The sequence below is a fragment of the Micropterus salmoides genome, unplaced genomic scaffold, assembly GCF_014851395.1.
Source record: "Micropterus salmoides isolate LMB-PRFRI ecotype aquatic unplaced genomic scaffold, ASM1485139v1 Ms_hic_scaffold_19, whole genome shotgun sequence".
Classification (NCBI taxonomy): domain Eukaryota; kingdom Metazoa; phylum Chordata; class Actinopteri; order Centrarchiformes; family Centrarchidae; genus Micropterus; species Micropterus salmoides.
In genome coordinates this window covers 4,394,590-4,415,896 of record NW_024041039.1, presented here as the reverse complement: position 1 = coordinate 4,415,896, position 21,307 = coordinate 4,394,590, and the positions used below count along the sequence as shown (strand labels likewise).

The following is a 21,307-nucleotide window of genomic DNA, read 5'->3' as shown; positions in this document are numbered from 1 at the left end:
CCAAATAATGGAAAGGGTTGTCTCATTGAAAATGCTTGCTCACACTCACCCTCCTGCCCCCCATATTTAGCAACATGAATCCCAGTTATTGTATGTAAACAGCAAACACAGTGTTTCCCACAGAATGACAGCGTAACTGTGGCGAGAGAAAGAGAGAGGGAGAGCGACCGAGCGAGAGGAGGTGCTGAGGGAATATGTACGCTGTGCGCAGCTCTGTAATCAGATAGATGTTACCACTTATAAATAGTAAAAAAGAATAATAATCGAAAATCAATATGTGGTGGTCAGCGTTGATAATGTGGCCGGCCATCACAAAAAATCAGTGTGAGGGAGACACTGAAATAATACATCACATTTACTGTAGAGGTCATCCAGCTTCATCATGGCCTTTATTAAGACGAGGGTGTCGGCATCTGTGACTGAAGTAAAATGAATTAATGATATTGCTGAAGGCTGCAATACCTAACGTGAGGCTACACGCTGCAACATTATCCTCACTTTGATCATTTTACAAGACCAGTAACAGCTCGAACAGGTCTCAGTCATTGTTGACAGACATATGCATATTAGGGAGTTATGGCATAAGAGAGAAAAGGCTCAATAGCCAATGGTAACTTACATGATGACCAACATCGTATATCCGTCATGGTCGGTGATTTCTTTTTTTATTGTAGAAAATTATAATACAACACTTTATAGCTTATTTCAACAATCAGAAACATAAAACGGTGTTGAAACAGCATTAGATAACAGCAAAGCCAAAATAAAACAAACCAAAAGAAAGAAGGTAATTGTGAGTGTTATTCAAGTATCATGATGTGCGTCTGACTTTGCTAAATGTGGTCAATGGATTTTATCCCTGCGATGGACTGGCGACCTGTCCAGGGTGTACCCCGCCTTTCGCCCAATGTCAGCTGGGATTGGCTCCAGCCCCCCGTGACCTGTATGCAGGATAAGCAGCTGACGATGGATGGATGGATGGATGGATGGATGGATGGATGGAGTCCTACTGGCTTGCTGCTAACTGATGGGTTCAGTAAACAAACACTAACCTGACACAGATGATTTCACAGTGTGAGATGCAGAGAACGTTTGACTTGTTGAAACTTCCCTCGATCTAAAACAACTCAGTGTACAGGAGCATTATATTATGTCCCAGTCAGGACCTGCACAATAACATTAATCAGCCCCTACTGGCCTGAAGGGGAAAATATCCAGATTCAATACTAACCTGCCCAAAACACACATAACTGTTTTTTTCATAGAAGACATTTTGACACAGCACAGCAGGAAAACAGATTTAAATTAAACAATTAATGATGGCTGGAGTCCTGAAAATTACACATGTCTGCTGTAAAAAAGATCTAGTTTGAAGAAAACGCCAGCCAGAACAACCAGTGAGCCCTGGTCAGAAGACCTAACTGATCTACTGGTCAGACAAAATAAATCAATCATATAATCTGATATTAATTCATTCACTAGTTCACATTAAGATGAGAGAAATCTGATGTTTGAGAGTCCACATTTAATTATCCTATTTTTTGTACTATTGCAGCAGTTTAATTTTATTAGGTTTTTATGCACAGCTCCTCTTCAGTTTACCTTTAATTTAATTGATGTAAATGGTCGGGGGGGCAGACACCGTCACTATGGAGATTTGGTAAATGCTGAAATAGAAGCGCAGAGAAGTGTGTAAGACTTCTTAAAGGTTCAGTGTGTAAGATTTAGTGGCATCTAGTGGTGAGGGTTGTGAATTGCAACCATCTGTGCAGCCTACCACTGCCCCCTACCCTTTCAAAGAGTGTAGGACAGCTACGGTATGGAACGCTAAAAGGCTCACAATACGCCACTTTCCTACCTCGTTTTGTTAAAAAAACTGCGTAAAAAGCTCAGTTTGACGGCCAGGACGCCGCTTTTACGCCCCCAAAAAGCAAAACGTCGTAAAAAGCGCTGTGGAATTGTGAAAAAAACGTCGCTCTATGTGTTCATGTAACGCCGCTTTTTACGGGGCTCAGTGTCCCCAATGACGCACATCATAACGCGTTACAAGACGCGTAGTGTTAAATGATAATGAGCTCCACCCTGTCTTTTCCAAAGCCAATCAGTTTGAACTGTTATCACCCAATCAGTAAATAATAAAATCGCTGCCTTACAAATAGATTTTCTATGGGTCGCAGGTTCGCGCCCCGCTCGCATCTTGTTCATTGGGGGAGGCTTTTCCTCTACAATGGCAATCGGTAAACTGAAGTTGTAAGCACACAAACCTAACCTCTATTTTATTGACCTAATAGAACCAATCCAATATTAATGTACCGACTGAGCTTACTATGAGGTGCAACGTCTGCAGGCTTGAGAAAGGAGGATGGTTGGTGTGTGCAACTGACTGTTCAGCAAATGCACAACAAATACAAGCTTTGAATTTGCAGGTCATGGCAGCACAGTAAAACGGACATGGGTTTTCTCTAGTTTTTTTAGTATGAGAGTCTCTAGTCTTTTTGCAGGTAATCCATTTAAAATGAGCCAACTTATTCTGATTTCTATGGCAACCGGCAGCGCTTGTAGAAGCAGTAGCTGGTAACGTTAGCTCCTTCAAACTTCGCTACACTTTCCCCCCAGCTTAATTGCCAATGCGTTACCTCTGACATAAATAAAGTCACTGGAAGATGAAGACGGGGTTTTTGGATTAAGGACCAGCAGACCACGATCCACCCGGGCCAAACAACCGGACTAGGCACCACACGGGTGCAGCGATCGCTCAGAGGAGAGGACGGAGAGCCAGGAGAGGAGCCATGCTGGCCCAGCTTGGACTTAATTCTGCTCCTAAAGATGCAGTCTGGACAAAATGTGACTCATGTTGACCAAACAAATGAATTCAGTTTTGTCCACATTGTTACAGAGACCTGCCCCATCAACATCCCCGATCAAGCACTTGGCAGTTGGTCCATGTTTCGATCTGTCAGCGCAAGACTCTGGCAAGATGAGCAGAAGTGGACTCTGTTTTACATCGATGGTGCTTGGTGCACTAACGCAGTCAAGATGGACTCTTCAATACAATACAATACATGTTCGGGGTGTATAGCATACGTAGGCCTATATACAGTGGGTACGGAAAGTATTCAGACCCCTTTAAATTTTTCACTCTTGGTTTCATTGCAGCCATTTTCCAAAAATCAAAAAAGTTCATTTTATTTCTCAGTAATGTACACTCAGCACCCCATCTTGACAAAAATACAGAAATGTAGAAATTTTTGCTAATTTATTAAAAAAGAAAAACTGAAATATCACATGGTCATAAGTATTCAGACCCTTTGCTGTGACACTCATATTTAACTCAGGTGCTGTCTATTTCTTCTGATCATCCATGAGATGGTTCTACACCTTCATTTGAGTCCAGCTGTGTTTGATTATACTGATTGGACTTGATTAGGAAAGCCACACACCTGTCTATATAAGACCTTACAGCTCACAGTGCATGTCAGAGCAAATGAGAATCATGAGGTCAAAGGAACTGCCTGAAGAGCTCAGAGACAGAATTTTGGCAAGGCACAGATCTGGCCAAGGTTACAAAAAAATTTCTGCTGCACTTAAGATTCCTAAGAGCACAGTGGCCTCCATAATCCTCAAATGGAAGACGTTTGGGACGACCAGAACCCTTCCTAGAGCTGGCCGTCCGGCCAAACTGAGCTATCGGGGGAGAAGAGCCTTGGTGAGAGAGGTAAAGAAGAACCCAAAGGTCACTGTGGCTGAGCTCCAGAGATGCAGTCGGGAGATGGGAGAAAGTTGTAGTAAGTCAACCATCACTGCAGCAATCCACCAGTCGGGGCTTTATGGCAGAGTGGCCCGACGGAAGCTCTCCTCAGTGCAAGACACATGAAAGCCCGCATGGAGTTTGCTAAAAAAACACCTGAAGGACTCCAAGATGGTGATAAATAAGATCCTCTGGTCTGATGAGACCAAGATAGAACTTTTTGGCCTTAATTCTAAGCGGTATGTGTGGAGAAAACCAGGCACTGCTCATCACCTGTCCAATACAGTCTCAACAGTGAAGCATGGTGGTGGCAGCATCATGCTGTGGGGGTGTTTTTCAGCTGCAGGGACAGGACGACTGGTTGCAATCGAGGGAAAGGTGAATGCGGCCAAGTACAGGGATATCCTGGACGAAAACCTTTTCCAGAGTGCTCTGGACCTCAGACTGGGCCGAAGGTTTACCTTCCAACAAGACAATGACCCTAAGCACACCGCTAAAATAACGAAGGAGTGGCTTCACAACAACTCCTGGCTGTTCTTGAATGGCCCAGCCAGAGCCCTGACTTAAACCCAATTGAGCATCTCTGGAGAGACCTGAAAATGGCTGTCCACCAACGTTTACCATCCAACCTGACAGAACTGGAGAGGATCTGCAAGGAGGAATGGCAGAGGATACCCAAATCCAGATGTGAAAAACTTGTTGCATCTTTCCCAAAACGACTCATGGCTGTATTAGATCAAAAGGGTGCTTCTACTAAATACTGAGCAAAGGGTCTGAATACTTATGACCATGTGATATTTCAGTTTTTCTTTTTTAATAAATTTGCAAAAATTTCTACATTTCTGTTTTTTTCTGTCAAGATGGGGTGCTGAGTGTACATTACTGAGAAATAAAATGAACTTTTTTGATTTTTGGAAAATGGCTGAAATGAAACAAAGAGTGAAAAATTTAAAGGGGTCTGAATACTTTCCGTACCCACTGTATATGTTGTTTATAGCTTATGTGTATAAATAACTGTAGAAATTGTTTCATTGTATATTATATTTAATATAGGCCTAAAATTTATTATGTTGTGTGTTGAAGGAACTACAAAACCTCTCTGTTGTCTGTAAGCAAGCCACAGACACATAAGAAAACCACTCCAGACCTTTTGAGTTGTCTATAGTTAGAGAGATGGGATCTTACTTTGGTCCTAATTAAATCACGGCAATGTAAGATTTGACCTGCAAAATTGTTGCACCCATTAAGCTATACGAAACTACCTACTATTGTGTTGTATATCGTTTATCTAAAGAAACGGCAATCACTTAATTAACCACTTAATTTTCCACTCAGAATCCAGAATGCTGTAGATTTTCTTATCCTTTAGGCATATTTTATTTATTTTTATAGTAGGCCCACTTTAATCTTTCATTTCTCTATGTTCTTTTAACGCACATTCTTGGTGTTCTTTCATCTGATTTTTTCTAAAGCACTTTGAATTTCCACTTTGTATGCATTGTGCTTTATAAATAAACTTGCCTTGCCACTATGCCCTTTAAAAATTTGTTAGACAATGTCACTGTTTGGAAATATTGACGGTAGACAGATAAATTGTAGCTTATACAGTCATAGTGAGAAGTTTGCTCTATGAGGCAGGTTGCAGGTTCACATCCCCATTGAACAGGTTATCATTTGTGGAAGGTCCTAACTCGCTCCTGGTAAAATGAGTATACTAACCTCCAAAAATTAAAAGCTACATTTTAAGTAAATAACGTCTGTGTTTCCCTCTACTTTTATTAACAAATTAGAACTAATTCAGCACCATCCAAATGTAATGCAAGACCTCCACTAGGTGGCACTCACAAACTACCAATAAATTAGACGTTTTAAGGATTTGGCTACAGTACACATGCATTCTTGTATATTTTAATTTCTAGAGAAATTACTTCCTTCAGGACATTCTTGGTTTGGATGCAGCAGCACAGACGATCAGACCACTGGAGGCAGGTGTGTTCCTACATGATGTACCTTGAAACCTGGTGTGGTACAACTTTCGAAGAGCATATCTGATTATCTTTTCAGTAATCTTCATGACATTGAGACTTCCTGTCCCGTGGAAAGACGCAGCCCTACCACAGCTGGGTCTCCATCCACTTCATAATTTTAAGCACATATTTGAAAATTTGGCTAAAAGAAATGTGAGTCTGTGCTCATTTCCATCTGCTGTGTTACAAAAATAAAGAAGGGCACTCTCCTAATCAAGGATGGAGTTGTGAACTGCTGCAGGTTCAAAACTTGCCACCTAAAATGTCAAGTAATCTACAGGTGCATCTCGTAAAATTATAATATAGTGGAAATTTCATTTATTTTTACATTTTTTTCAAAAGGTGAAACTTTTATATATTCTAGATTCATTACACATGAAATTAAATATTTCAGGCTTGAAATGATAAACTTGATGAAAAAGGTCAACAGAAGAACATTTTAACAGTTAATTAAACAGTTAAAGGAAGTGAAACGCTGTGTTTATTCTTTGAAATTCATTTTGGTGGTTTTCTGTTCATTAATTTCTCAATTAAAACTCAAGGAGGTTTATTTTTACCAGTTTTTAGAGAATGTTTAAAGATATGTTGGCTACTGAAATCACCTTTCTAAAGATGGAGGACTTTTTCAGAACAAGCCCAGACACTTAGTGACCAGTTTAGGAAAACTACATTTAAAAAGGCCTAACCATTCTAAAATGAATCCTTGCTGGTTCATTAAGTGTAGATGCAGCAACTGTTGATTGATTTGAAGAGCTGGTGAGTCAACTGTGTTCATATGTGAGATGTCAGATATATGCATCATGTAGGAACACACTTGCTTTTCTGCTTCCTTGGTCTGATCGCCCGTTCTGCTGTGTTGCCAAGACCTGGGCCCTGTTTCAGAAAGCGGGTTCAACAAACTGAGTTGTAAACCTGAACTCTGGGTTGACGAACTCTGAGCTGTCAAACTCTGAGTTTTACATTTCAGAAAGGCCGATCAGAATAAGCTGTGTCTCAGTTCAAAAGAGTATGTTGAGCCTGATGAGCGCGTGCGTGGGGATGGAAAAAAGCCATCAATGGAGCTCCGATACTACAATTCACCATGGCAACGGGTAAATAAAGGCAGAGCCTCTATTTTAATCGGGTGGAGCTAGAAAAATGAATGCGTGCCAACGCGGACCATGATTGGCTATAAAACGCATGATTGATACGTTAACAATATTACATTTCATACAGCGTTGCTGATTCATCATTTAGCAGACTGGAATTTCCTTAATGAATAATAGTGCTCGAATTCTCCTCCAGCCTGTTCATTCATTTTAAACAGCTACAGGCCTGTTTATTCAGCTGGAACCTGACGGGACTAAATGCCAGTGACAATAACGTAAGATGAAAATATTAATCGAACAGATTAGACACATTTTAGGCTCCTCATGGACCTGTGATTGTAAAGCCACAGTCCGACTCACTAGGCCTATACCTATTAATGATTATTTGCAATTTAAAATGTGTCTAACTGACTGTGAAGTTTTAGACGTCTATGTTCCATTAATAAAATCTTGCTCATTTCAACATGATATCGACAGTATGAATGAGGAAATGTCACTTTTGTCACACCGCTTCCAGCTCCGCAGGAGAGGAGTCGGAGAGAAACTCAGCGTTAGTTGAAGTAAACCTCCTCCCGAGCAGGTTAGGTTCACAGCGTAAGTTGCCGGGGTTACAGACCTAGAGTTAATCTGATCTCGCTCTCTGAAACCGAAAACCCAGAGTTTCCTTCATCTCGGGCTCAATTTACTCAGAGTTTTCACTAAACCCGCTTTCTGAAACAGGGCCCTGCAGATTCAAAGCTTGTATTTGTTGTGCATTTGCTGAACAGTCAGTTGCACACACCAACCATCCTCCTTTCTCAAGCCTGCAGACGTTGCACCTCATAGTAAGCTCAGTCGGTACATTAATATTGGATTGGTTCTATTAGGTTAATAAAATAGAGGAAAACACAGTAAGGTTTGTGTGCTTATAACTTCAGTTTACCGATTGCTATTGTAACAGAAAACAGAAAAACCTCCCGCAATGAATAAGATGCGAACGGGGCACGAACCTGCGACCCATAGAAAATCTATTTGTAAGGCAGCGATTTAGCATTGAGCGTATTGAATCACTTTATCAGCTAAGGTAGGGAAGCTCATCCTTGTGTTGGGTTGGATTAATGTGGTCTGTTCTTGTTATTTACTGATTGGGTGATAACAGTTCAAACTGATTGGCTTTGGAAAAGACAGGGTGGAGCTCATTATCATCTAACACTACGCGTCTTGTAATGCGTTATGATGCGCGTCATTGGGGACACAGAGCCCCGTAAAAAGCGGCGTTACATGAGCACATAGAGCGACGTTTTTTTCGCCGCCTCCAGACCGACGAAAAATGCGTCGTTGTTTACACAATTCCACGCCGCTTTTTACGCCGTTTTGCTTTTTGGCTGCGTAAAAAGCGGCGTCCTGGCCGTTCAAACAGCGCTTTTTACGCTGTTTTTTTAACAAAACGAGGTAGGAAAGTGGCGTATTGAGAGCCTTTTAGCGTTCCATACTACGGTGTCTGACATTCTTCTGATGTTGCTTTCAGACCAAAAGTGAAGCGAGCGTTAGAGGCGGTGAGTTTACATACAAAGTGAATGAAAAGACGCGTAGAGCCGTGATTTTCTGTCGGGTGGAGCGAAGGGGGCGGTGCCGGCAACGCGAAGGAATTCACATGACGCTGAGTCGCGATAGCCTATCAACGTTGAGATTGTCCATTCGTCACCGACAGCTTCAGAGCGATGTGTGGAGAGGGCCAGGCAGAGCAGGCGACTGAAAATCTGCAGGCCGGCTGAGAGCTGCTAAACTTGGGCTAGAGGAGCAGAGAGCAGCGCTCCAGGTTTCGGACAAATAAACACCCGTGGTCGGACTGGGTTTTCCTCAGGCACATCCGGTTCCAGTGTTGTTAGTTCATATGTTTAACAAAACTGCATCATATTGTAGTTATTTCGGCATCAGTTTGATCTGTTTATTGCTATTTAATCACATCAAAATGTTACTTTGGGTTCATACAGCTGTAGTAATGGCGAGTTGTTTTTATTCACGTTATCGCGTTAAATTCGCCTTCTCGCGTTGTGTGAACACAATGTACTCACGTGAGGAAAGCGTCGCGAGGTGAAAATTCGCGTTTGGTCTGATTGCGGTATGAGACAGCAGAGAGTGGCCAGTCAAGAAATGAGGTTTCAGTATATTTATAAAGAAATTATCCATCCATCCATCATCAACTGCTTATCCTGCGTACAGGGTCGCGGGAATTAAGAAATTATATTTACTTAATTATTCAGTAAAACCAGATGTTATTGTGACTTGGCCACTGACAGACAACATGGAGAATGTGAGCCGAGAGTGTGAAACACTGTCACTGTTTCTGCACCACAGTCCATTATAAACCACACATTAGATAAAGTTTATACAAACACTGACAGAGAAACACATTCATTCTCTCTGTGGTCGCCAAAGCTGCCCGCAGCAATAATATCTGGCCAGATTATGGTGCTTTGATAGCAGCAAAAAATATAAATAAATAAATGCTTTGATAGCGGTGCTGAAATAGATCTCAGTCATGACAGCAACAGTTACTCACATAATCACTTCCTCTTTAGGGTTTTGTCTACAAAATAAAAGCACAAGAAGCTCTTTGGCGTTGAACTGAGCTTTTACTTTGAAAAATTCTGAACAACATTAAAAGAGTCTGTAGTCTGCTTGACGCACCTCTGAAAGAGCCTGAAAGAACGTGATTCCCCTAAATGTTCTCTGTCTGGAGATACTGGGGAAATGAAAAAGCGTTCGTAGGTTGATGGATGTGGATCAAACACTGAAAAATAAACTGCAGCACGTGCCGCACCACTGCCAGTTTCCTCTGAAGCATGACAGTTACAATAAACTATATTTAGATTCACACTGAGCCTCAAGTTCACACTTTGTATTTGTGACAGTGACGTGTTTCACCTTCTAAATAGAAGAAGAGGAAGTTAAAAGTGTGAAGAGCTGTGGAGGTGTTAAACCCTGTTTATTTTGACTCTCAGAAGCGACTCAGTCAAGATGAGCGTTGTCCCACTTCCTCTTAGTTTGCTTTAATTACTTTCATACAGGAACATAAAAATAACCTGAACAGAGATATAGATGTTAAAATGACTGCATATCAAACAATAACAGCTGATACAGAAATAACAGTAAAAACTAATACATGTTTAACTACAACACAGCACTAGCACATTAAAGTGCCTGACAGCAAGTTCATCAAGCTAAATGTCCCATATATTATCATAAAATAATTCAAATAATAAAACATTTATCAGTTCTCAGTGTAAATTACCTGTAATGATATGAGCTGTAACTACACTGTGGTCTCTTATTTGTTTGGTTTGTTGACGGTGGCGTAGAGGTCGCTGGGATCAGCTGAGGCTCCAGCAGAAGAAGAGGAAGCTTTCACGCTGCTGTAGGTCACTGCATCATCTTCATCATCACCATCTTTACCCAGAACCTGGAAAAGAGACAAACAGCACAACACAGAAATTACACAACATTAAATGAGAGAAGTGTTTTCATTCACTGCCATCATCACTAGAACCAATCAGACAGCTTACCCGGCCTTTACTGTTGGTCTTCCTGGTGTAGCTGATGGAGGCGTAGGAAACACCATCTTCAGGATCAGCCTACACAGAGAAGACAACATAATGGCTGCTCAGTAACATGTGGACTTGATTGTGTTCTGGTCTGTTCTGGTGTCGTCCAGCTGCATCATCAGACTCCCCACTTCTTCTCTTGCAGAAAGAACTTAGATTCAAGAGTCACTGTGTGTCTCATAGAGCTACATTTTGAACAACAAATCTAAAAACAGTGAGTGTAACTTTGTCCTGGGTGTAGTGTGAGATCTCACCGTGTCCTGACTGCTTTCTGGACTCACTGCAGGGTTTAAGCTCCGTCCCTGAAAACAACAAACAAACAGAGTCTACTTCCATGTGGTCAAACACTGGCTCTGTGAAGGCTGTTTAGATTTGGATGACTCTGTCAGAGAGCAGCTGATTCAGCTCTGTCATAACTGTAGAAACATTTGATTACTCAGCCGTAAAACTCACAGTGTTTTCATCCATCTGGGGTTTTTTTCCTGAAGAGACAAAAGAGAGTCGACTTTAGCTTCAACAATAAAAATCCAGGTTCATCAAAACTTCTTGTTTATAATATCTGTGGTTGCTCTCACCTTTAGTTTTCTTCCATCTGATGAGAGCAACAACAATAACAACAGTTATTAAGAGAGCTGCAACTGCAACAAACCACCACCAACCTGGAAAGACAATAAAACAGGACATCTTATTGGTGATTTTGTTATTTTGTGCTGTGTGAACACGTCTGACTGAATAAGAGAATATCTCCACCCACAGCCGAGTGTCACTCTGACATTCAGACTTTAGACTCAGAAGAGGAGAGAGAGAGAGAGAGAGAGAGAGAGAGAGAGAGAGAGAGAGATGGCTTATTCTTTAAACTTATTGAGTGTGTTGTTGGAGGGAAAACATATGACATCATAAAACCAATGCATTCTAACTGTCTTCAATATATGTATAAAACCCAAAGCACCAACACGTTCTCATCTCAGTGCGTCATTACCAACGCTGTGAGACAACGTGTCAAAGCTTAATTATTTGACGTTGGCGGCTAACCCTACAGCTGTGCACGTGGTCGACGTGCACAGCTGTAGGTGGCAGCGCTTCAGCGTCCACTGTGTTGACTTTTGCCGGCCGAGCAGGCTAACTTCCTTTTTAGCCCTCCGCTAACGTGAATGGCTGGTTTGCCCCTTGTAAAGTTTACTCCAAAGCACGGGGCATTCCTGTCGGAGGTATTGCGAGGCTACCCAGCTGACCAATCACAGTTCCTACGGTCTCTCCCAAATAACTATGCTTTGTCACTTTTTCTGAAAGCGTCGGTATTGGACACCCTGAGATGAGAACGGGCTCAAATAATAGAAAGATCTGCAGCACCCGGCCTCACACTGCATGACACACAGATTAAATGCCTTCTATTTGCAGATGACTACAGTAAGTCCTAAGACTCCAGCAGCTGCATGAATTCTGTCTCACCTGGGCCCTGACAGTAAACCTAAAAAAAAGATCATGGTCTTCCAAAAACGATGCAGACATCAAGAAAACAAGCACAAATTATATTTAGACACAACATCTATAAAATTACACATATCTGGGCTCATGAGCACAACAGGAAACTTAAACATGGCTGTGAAAGATCTGTGGGACAAAGCAAGGAGAGCTTTCTATGCCATCTGAAGAAATATAAAACATGATATACCAATAAAGATCTGGCTAAAGATTTTCAAATCGGTCCTGGAACCAACTTCCCTTTATGGGAGGTAAATATGGGGTCCACTCAGGTCTAGGTTTGTAAAATGGGAGAAACACCCAACTGAATCTTTTCATACAGAATTCTGTAAGAGCATTTTGTATGTAAACAGAAAAAAACCCCAAACAACGTCGGCAGAGCAGAACTAGGCCAATACTCACTGATCCAAATCCAATAAAGAGCTACCAAATTCTACAATCACGTTCAGACTCAGTGATCAGAACCTGGCCATCGAGACGGGCCGCCAGAGACAAACCTGGCTTCCTAGAGAGGAAAGGATCTGCTCACTTTGTACATCACAGGAAATAGAAAATGAACAACACTTCCTCACAACATGTGAAAAACACAAAGATCTAAGAGAAAACTACAAATTACTGAAACCTATAAAGGAAAACTTCCATACCTACTAGGTGAAACACAAAGATGTGACATAATTGCAGCTAAATATACACGTACATGTCAAAACCTGAAGACAACCAGAGGAACACAAATATGAAACCATCATACCGTTACTATAGCGACAATGTTATTATTGTTATGGTTCTTTGTTTGTTTTCTTTTACTGTTGCTTTGGTAATATGAACATTATTCTTTCATGCCAATCAAGCCACTTTGAAAACTGACATTTGAAAATTGAGAGAGAGAGAATCAATAATGAATTTAGGGCTGTCCCCAACTAACGATTTACATGGTCCAATCAGAATTGTCAAGTCTTGCCCAAAGTCGACTGATAGTGGAATCAGTGTGTGTTTGTGCACGGCGATTGTGGGGGATTGCAGCCTCTATCATCATTAGTCAGTGTAACTTACATTGTACATTTAACGTTACAGATAAACTGAGGCTTGCTGTTGATCATTTCCTCTCAGCTCTGCTCGCCGGCCTTTCACCGGTCTTATGCAGAGTTTTTCATGCGTGCCGTGCGGCCTACAAATGCATGCACGTTGTGGTTCCTTGCGGGTCAATTTCAAGTACTATTTAAAAATAATATAATATTCTTTCTCCGCGACCCTGTACGCAGGATAAGCAGTTGACGATGGATGGATAATATTCTTTGTGAGGTTTATCAATAGTGATAAATGATCCGAAAGTCCCGCGAGGTGCGGACAACTCGGCACAATAGCGGGGACGCAGGGGCTCCATCTCTCTGCCACTACCGCAGAGCTAGACTGTATATTAACTTACTGGGAGAAAACTGGTAGTTCTATGTAAAAACAGACATTGAGCTCCCGCATATCGCCAAAATGCCATGATCCTCATTTTGATGCGAAGTTTCGACTGTGAGATTGACAGTCGAATCAGACTCCGCCCATCGAAGCATCAAACCTTTGACTATGTGGGTTCAGCCCTAAATAAATTAAACCTGAATATTAATTTCTTGATCACTTCCTATTTTCTGTATTTTACTATGATGAATGGCCAGTTTTGTCTTTTCTGAAAATGTGACCTAATTAAAGAAGCTTTTATCTTTTGCCATAAAAAAACACCAAAAACTAAACCTGTACAACAAACAAAAAAACATGAATAAAATAATGAAGTTCAGTACAGGAAGAGAAAGAGGCTGACAGGAAGACAGAGAGACTCCAGAGAAAGATGAGTTACTACCTTGTAGTTTTGTTGAAGCATCATTGGTTGTTGATTGTGTATTTTCAGTTGTTGTTGCTGGTTTAGTTGTTGTTGTTGGTTTAGTTGTTGTGTTGTTGTTGCTGGTTTAGTTGTTGTTTTTGTTGTTGCTGGTTTAGTTGTTGTTGTTGGTTTAGTTGTTGTTGTTGTTGCTGGTTTAGATGTTGTTTTTTTTGTTGCTGGTTTAGATGTTGTTGTTGTTGTTGCTGGTTTAGATGTTGTTGATTTAGTTGTTGCTGGTTTAGTTGTTGTTGTTGTTGTTGCTGGATTAGTTGTTGTTGTTGATGCTGCTGGTTTAGTTGTTGTTGGTTTAGTTGTTGTTGTTGTTGCTGGTTTAGTTGTTGTTGTTGTTGTTGGTTTAGTTGTGTTGTTGTTGCTGGTTTAGTTGTTGTTGTTGCTGGTTTAGTTGTTGTTGTTGTTGTTGGTTTAGTTGTTGTTGTTGTTGCTGGTTTAGATGTCAGAGATATTGCGAGAGAAAGAAAACAAGAGTAAAGTTCATCACTGTGAAAAGTCATCAAATAAACAAATGTTTTGGTGGTTTTAATCATCTTGAACAGGGGTGTGTTTCCCAAAAGCATCGTTGCTGACTGCGGTAGCAACTTCCTTGGTTGGAACTTTGCAGTTGCGACGCAACTGTTTCCTAAAACCCTAGTTGGAACTACGGAGGTAACTAAGTTGGTAACTTACACGGTACGAACCATCGTTAAGCGACGCAGGTGTTCCCTGAAACCATAGTTCAGACGAACGTTCGCACCAACTGTTGTTAAGTTGCATAGTTGGAACTACAGCTCCTGACCTGTGGTTAGAAGCTTAGTTCACGGTGACTACGTCACAGAGAGCAGAAAATGCAGTGTTAGGAGGTGGATGTGATGTGTTTTAAGCAGGGAATGTTAGATAATCCTGCTGTACAAACATGTTTAAGGTGAATTTAAAATAAATGTAGTTGTAAAAGTACTTTTAAATGTATTTGTGGGGTCATGGGTAGGGTTGCATTGATTCAGTAGGCTACTAAGTATCTCAGTGTAGACCATCTACAAACAGCAGGTGTTTTTCTCACAGATTACCCGTCTGCTCACAATAACTTAATTTAATATTAGTCACCCAGTACAAAGGTTAAAGGACAAAACGGAGAATGTAAAGACAAGACTTTTAATATTACCTACATGTATACGTTTCTGGGCCTCTGGGGAAGATGGGTGTTCTCTAGTCTTCATTACAAACATAAAAAGGGACAGCATAAAATCCATGAAAGTACTGTAATGAATAAATCCCTGAGAGTTTTCGTTGCCTTTATAACAAAGATAAATAGAGAACTCACGGGAGTCGTATCTGTCTCAATAGAGAACATGCGTAAGCTCAGACACTTAGCGCACTGAGCTGTTCTCAAAACCTAGATGTCAGATGCCAAGAGATTCATAATAGTGTTACAGTGTTGACACAAAGATACTAAACCTGTTTCACTAAATGTCTTGGAATCGCTAATAGTTCTTCAGTTATAGCCTATATTTAGGCTAAATAAAATGATTAGGTTATATATTATTTATATTATTGATTTCATTAATACTATTGTTGATTTTCTTGTTATTGCTGGTACGACAATAATATAAAAAGCCTAAATAATAAGTTAGCAAAATAATGTCACTTAATATCGGTCACAACTGACATATTTAGGTAGAATATGACGTTTTGTGAGTTTCGTGCTGTGAAAGTCAGACGAACACACCTGGAAACATGTTAGTTCGACCTACGTTGGCTCAAACTAATTAGTTCAAAGTATGAGTTTAGGGAAACGGTCGTATTTCAGATGTTTGTTTGTGTAACGATGCATCGTACCAACATAGTTCAACGTTACCTTACGTGGTTGTTCGGGAAACGCACACCAGCTCAGCATATTCTCACCTGTTTTCTCACCTGAGGACTGAGGGCTGAAGGTGAACAGCTGCACTTTTCCAGAGTAACCATCTGTCACTTCACACTTCAAGTTAGACTTTGATTTGTTACTAAAATAAAATCCGGAAAGACACAGCGGCGTAGCAGTCAGCTGATGTTTCATTTCTTTGTTATCTTTGTCCACATCTTTACCCTCATACAGCCACTTCACTGTGTGTCTACAGGACTGTTCACGTGTCGACACAGAGCAACAGTGTCACCTTATCAGCGTCCTTACGTTCAGTCACTGGTGAAGATGGAGATATTGTGAGAGAAAGACAACAAGAGTAAAGTTAACTTCATCACTGTGATCATAATTATTGTAATGTTTCAGTATATTGTTCTAACAAGACAGTTTGAGCTGAAAACATTATGATGGAAATACTCACTGATAATAACAGACAGATAAACCAGAGAGTTTTCACATGTTGTGTCCTCCTTTGTTATGAACTGCTGACAGTCATAACGTCCAACATCCTCGACTGTGACCTTCTTTATAACCAGAGAACAGTTCTCTGTAACACTCAGTCTGTCTGATTTAGCTTTGGTGTTTTCACCAATCTGTCCAAGTTAACAGCTCTACTGCTGCTGTTTCCTGAACCATCAAAGATCCATATAGTATATTCACAGTTTTTCTGACCGTCTCTCACATTTTCACAAGGCAAAGTGACGTCATCTCCAACTCTGACAGTGAAGGAGGGGGGAAGTTTTTCAGCTGCTGCTGTTGAGAAAATGATGAAAAATAAAGTGAAATGAGAAAATGTCTGTTATGTTCATAGTTAGTGACGATTATTTCTTTATCCTTAGTTTCCAAGAGTTCACTAAACTCACCACATTAGAAACAACAGATTTGGTTTTCTTAGTTAAATCAAATGTAGCTAATAAAGAATCTTTAATAATATTGATCAAGTTATTTTTTACAATGTGCCTTCCATTTATATATGTGATATATGTATTCTTACCTGTAAACTGAAGCACCGCTGTAAGAAATAAAGAAATCCATTTGAACTCAACCATCATGATTCTCTGAGTCTCTCCTTCTTCTGTCTCTTGTTCTCGTGCTCAGAACTGTCTGAGTTTCTAAACTAGTGCTTTAGTAGAGAGACGCAGCAGCTACTTCCTGTGGTTAGGATGATGTCACTTCCTCATAGTGACTTTTAGTCTGTTTTAGATTTCAGTCTCTCTGAATTTCTTGTCGATGTCCAAACAGCCAAAAACTCAGTTACAGTTTTCACTTTTACATTTTGAAATATAGTTTTCTCTCATCCACAGTGACTGACAGAGACCCCAAATTCCTGATCAGCAACATGAGATGCAGCCATCAGAGTTCACACTTTGGTCATTCAGGTCTATTTGTGACAATGACGTGTTTCACCAAGCGAAAAGAAGAAGAAGAGGAAGCAGAAGGTGTGAAGATTGTTACTTAAAATAAATGTTTGCAATGATGCAACTTGTTTTCTTCAGATAGTGTTTATTAGAAAACAGACAGGATCCATGGTGATGTTTGACAGCACACATGAACAGACAGGTGAAGAGTCAAACTCCTCTCCCACCAGAATCTGACTCCTGATGTCCATGGTGCAATATGGTGATACTGTAGCAGCTGCTGAAGAACACAGATAAGATGATATTTTACTGCTCTGAGATCTGCTGGTTCCTCATTTCATCTTTGCAGCCCTTTTTTTTAAGATTAAGGAAACTCAGCAGAAGTTGAATCAGGAAGACATCGTTCATGCTGACTCCATTTCTCCCCCGCCCCCTCTCTTCCTTTTTTCTGCTTCCAACTCCGTCATTAGATTGAGGGCGTTCATTCTTTCAGTTAAACCAATCAGAATTTGCCACAACCTCTGTGAGCCAATCATATTGTTGCTGTCAGACTTTCAAACTGTCTTTTCTCTCCTGGAGGACCCCGACCAGATAAAAGACTGCAGCATCACTCCAGCTCCAGGCCTCCCTCCCTCTCTCGCTCCAGCAGCTGGTGGATCAAGCAGTCTTCAGTGATCCCACTGAGCCCTTCACATCCATTCTGGTTCTGGCCTCTGTGGTCACAGCCCCTCCACCAGGTAGGCCATACATCCCTCTCACATTTCTTAAACTCTCCTGTTCCTTTTCCTTTTAATTCCTCTTTAAGCCTCTTTTTCATTTAAGTCTCTCCTGACTGAGCTGAATAGGAAGTGTTTTGGTGAGAATGTGGACATGAGACAAACAGGCGTTTATCAAATTCTGATGAAAACTACTTTAACCCCTGGATGTCCTGGTTTTGGTTCTGAGTTTGGTGATTTCCTGTTTTCTTTTGTTAAATCCTTCCTCGTGGGTCTTTGTCAGTTCACTTCCTGTCCTTGAGTTGATTTTTGTTTCCACCTGTGTCTCGTTTCCTCCACCTCTCTTGGGTATTTAAGTGTGTGTATTCCTTTTTGTCTAGTGTTGGCTCGCCTGTGTTTTACAATAAGCACGCCATTTGTTTTACTCTGGAATTTGGGAGTTTTACCTGGCTAGGTAACTGAAAAATGTTCAAATCCAGGTTTGTTGTTTCACATGTATGACTACTACTTTATTGAACGCAGATTACATTTCATTCACAGTTAACATGAGCTAGAGGAAATGAGATGTTTGCTTAGAAAAGAGTAAGTTGAAAGTTAAAACTTGAAATGATAAGAATTATGAATTAGAGATGATAATGCAGACTGTATTTTATGATAGTGTCTTTGGTTCTGGTTCAGCATTGTGTGGGTCTGACTTTCTACAATACTTGGTGACTCCTGTTTGTGGCACCCATGAACTGGTGAACTTGATTCATCCTCATCTACAGACTGCAGACATTACGTTAAACAAACAAGGAGATTGTAACTTTGTAAAGGTGCTTACAGACCAAAAGCAAAGTGAGCGTTGTGGGCGCTGCGTTTACATACAAAGTCAATGCAAAGACACATAGCGCTGCGATTTCCTGTCGGATGGAGCGAAGGCATGAGCTGAAAATGTTCAACTCGAGCAAGAAAGTCGCAGCGTTCAGCGTTGGGATCATCCTGACATCACCGACAGATTCAGAGCGTTGTGTGGAGAGGGCCAGGCAGAGCGGGGGATTGAAATGCTGCTGGCCGGAGGAGAGCTGCTACACTTGGAGAAGTCGAGGACAGAGCAGAGAGCAGCGCTGCAGCTTTTGGACAAATAAACACCCGCGGTCGGTTTGGATTACACTCTGACAACTACGCCGTTTACCCGTGGGAGGAGCTCGGAGTAAACTGCTTTTCTTAAATTAGCTTTTCACTTTAGTTTTGCGGATGACAACGTTGATTTATCTTCACTCGAGCTTCTCAGCAGCTAGCTTCCGTGCACATCTGGTCCACTGTTGTTGTTAGCGTCGGTCGGCACCCAGAGCTCTGTTGGACTAATGCTTCATATACAGGTGAAACTCGAAAAATTAGCATATCGTGCAAAAGTCCATTTATTTCAGTAATTCAACTTAAAAGGTGAAACTAATATATTATATAGACTCATTACATGCAAAGTGAGATATTTCAAGCCTTTATTTGATATCATTTCGATGATTTTGGCTTACAGCTTATGAAAACCCCAAATTCAAAATCTCAGAAAATTTGAATATTATATGAAATCAATAAAAAAAAGAATTTTAAATACAGAAATGTCAGCCCTCTGAAAAGTATAATCATGCATATGTACTCAGTACTTGGTTTGGGCCTCTTTTGCATGAATTAATGCCTCAATGCGGCGTGGCATGGATGCTATCAGTCTGTGGCACTGCTGAGGTGTTATGGAAGACCAGGATGCTTCAATAGCGGCCTTCAGCTCTTCTGCATTGTTTGATGTCTTTCATCTTTCTCTTGGCAATGCCCCATAGAGTCTCTATGGGGTTCAGCTCAGGCGAGTTTGCTGGCCAATCAAGCACAGTAATCCCATGGTCATTGAACCAGGTTTTGGTACTTTTGGCAGTGTGGGCAGGTGCCAAGTCCTGCTGGAAAATGAAGTCAGCATCTCCATAAAGCTCGTCTGCTGAAGGAAGCATAAAGTGCTCTAAAATGTCCTGGTAGACGGCTGCGCTGACTCTGGACTTAATAAAGCACAGTGGACCAACACCAGCAGATGACATGGCTCCCCAAACCAACACAGACTGTGGAAACTTCACGCTGGACTTCAAGCATCTTGGATTGTGTGCCTCTCCATCCTTCCTCCAGACTCTGGGATCTTGGTTTCCAAATGAGATGCAAAATTTGCTCTCATCAGAAAAGAGGACTTTGGACCACTGAGAAACAGACCAGTTCTTTTTTAAATAATAATCATCAAAATTATATCAAATAAAGGCTTGAAATATCTCACTTTGCATGAAATGAGTCTATATAATATATTAGTTTCACCTTTTAAGTTGTATTACTGAAATAAATGAAGTTTTGCACGATATGCTAATTTTTCGAGTTTCACCTGTATATATAAAAGACGGACAAAACTGAACATTGCTTGGAGAAAAGAAAGCGAGGAAGTTGGACTGAAGCTGACTTGCTGAAAGACCTGACAAAGCATGAATTCATATGTTTAACAAATCAAACAGTTTGATTTATTTAGTTTAGTTTATTGCAATTAAATCCCAACAAAATGTTTACTTTGGTTTCATACAGCTGTAGTAATGGTGAGTTGTGTTTATTCGCGTTAAAGCGTTGAAAAGATTAAATTTGCTTTTTTAAATATGTTTGGTCTGAATGCAGGATAAGAGCTCAGTTCACTGAGGCAAACACCTGCTGTTTCCTTTACGACCTGGAAAAAAAGTTGACCCCTCGATTGTCACTGTATAATTCGCACTCTGTCTGAATCCTTGCTTTATCTGCTCCCTGCCTGACGTAACATGACACTGGAAGGTTAGAGGTCCTCCAGAGGGAAGGTTTACTACTAGAAGGGGACAAGAGGAGGGAGGTGGTTCTACTAGTAGAGGCAGAACATTCATAGTAAAGAATATTCACTTTCCATTATGACACCGTTAGTACATGAAGGAATCACAAACACAATGTAGACTAAAGTGGTGAACATTTCTTTATTTGCAGTTTATATTGTTATCAGATATAATAAAGAGGAGACTGTTACTAGAGTTAAATGCTCGTTCCAAATGGAAAATTCACACAGCTGCTTCCCCCAAATCAGTTTGCCTCCTTCGAATATCATGCTGACTTGCTGTCCGTTCCGGTAAAGGTCTGTGATTGTGACCGTCCACCAGGACAAGTGCGTAACTTTGTGGACGAGCTGGACACGCTGCTGTCTTCAGTCCCAGAACATGACTGTTCCTTACTTGTCCTCGTTAACATGAACATTCACTGATACAAATCAAACTCAGCAGGCTTCCTGTCTCTGATTCAGTCCTTTGATCTAACACGGGTTCGCACAAAGCTGGCAAGGTGCTGGACCTCGTTCTTGTCTGAAACTGTGCCACCGAATGCCTTACAGTCACACCTCTACACATGTCTGACCACTATTTCATCCAGTTCACAGTACGCCTACAGGAACAGCCCATTGTTCCAGCACCTTATGTCTCACACCGCCACAACCTGTCTCCCACTCACTTTGCCTCAGCGGTAGCCTCCGCTCTA

At 41.0% G+C, this 21,307-nt stretch overlaps 1 protein-coding gene and 2 long non-coding RNA genes across 5 annotated transcripts in view; 1 reads left to right on the top strand and 2 right to left on the bottom strand.

Moving 5' to 3' along the window:
• LOC119910711 (neuronal PAS domain-containing protein 3) overlaps nt 1–21,307 on the bottom strand; it is a 659,826-nt gene that overhangs the window by 287,461 nt on the left and 351,058 nt on the right. The window lies entirely within an intron of this gene.
• The window catches only part of LOC119910717, a 102,211-nt gene that overhangs the window by 12,691 nt on the left and 68,213 nt on the right, over nt 1–21,307 (top strand). For both annotated transcript variants that reach the window (XR_005445689.1, XR_005445690.1), the window contains exon 2: nt 17,625–17,782. This is a non-coding gene — a long non-coding RNA (uncharacterized LOC119910717). The remainder of the gene's footprint in view (nt 1–17,624; nt 17,783–21,307) is intronic.
• LOC119910720 lies at nt 10,900–13,807 on the bottom strand. The gene is made up of 3 exons (XR_005445691.1): nt 13,773–13,807; nt 11,023–11,106; nt 10,900–10,929 (listed from the first exon to the last, which is right to left on the bottom strand). It is a non-coding gene; the product is annotated as an uncharacterized LOC119910720 (long non-coding RNA).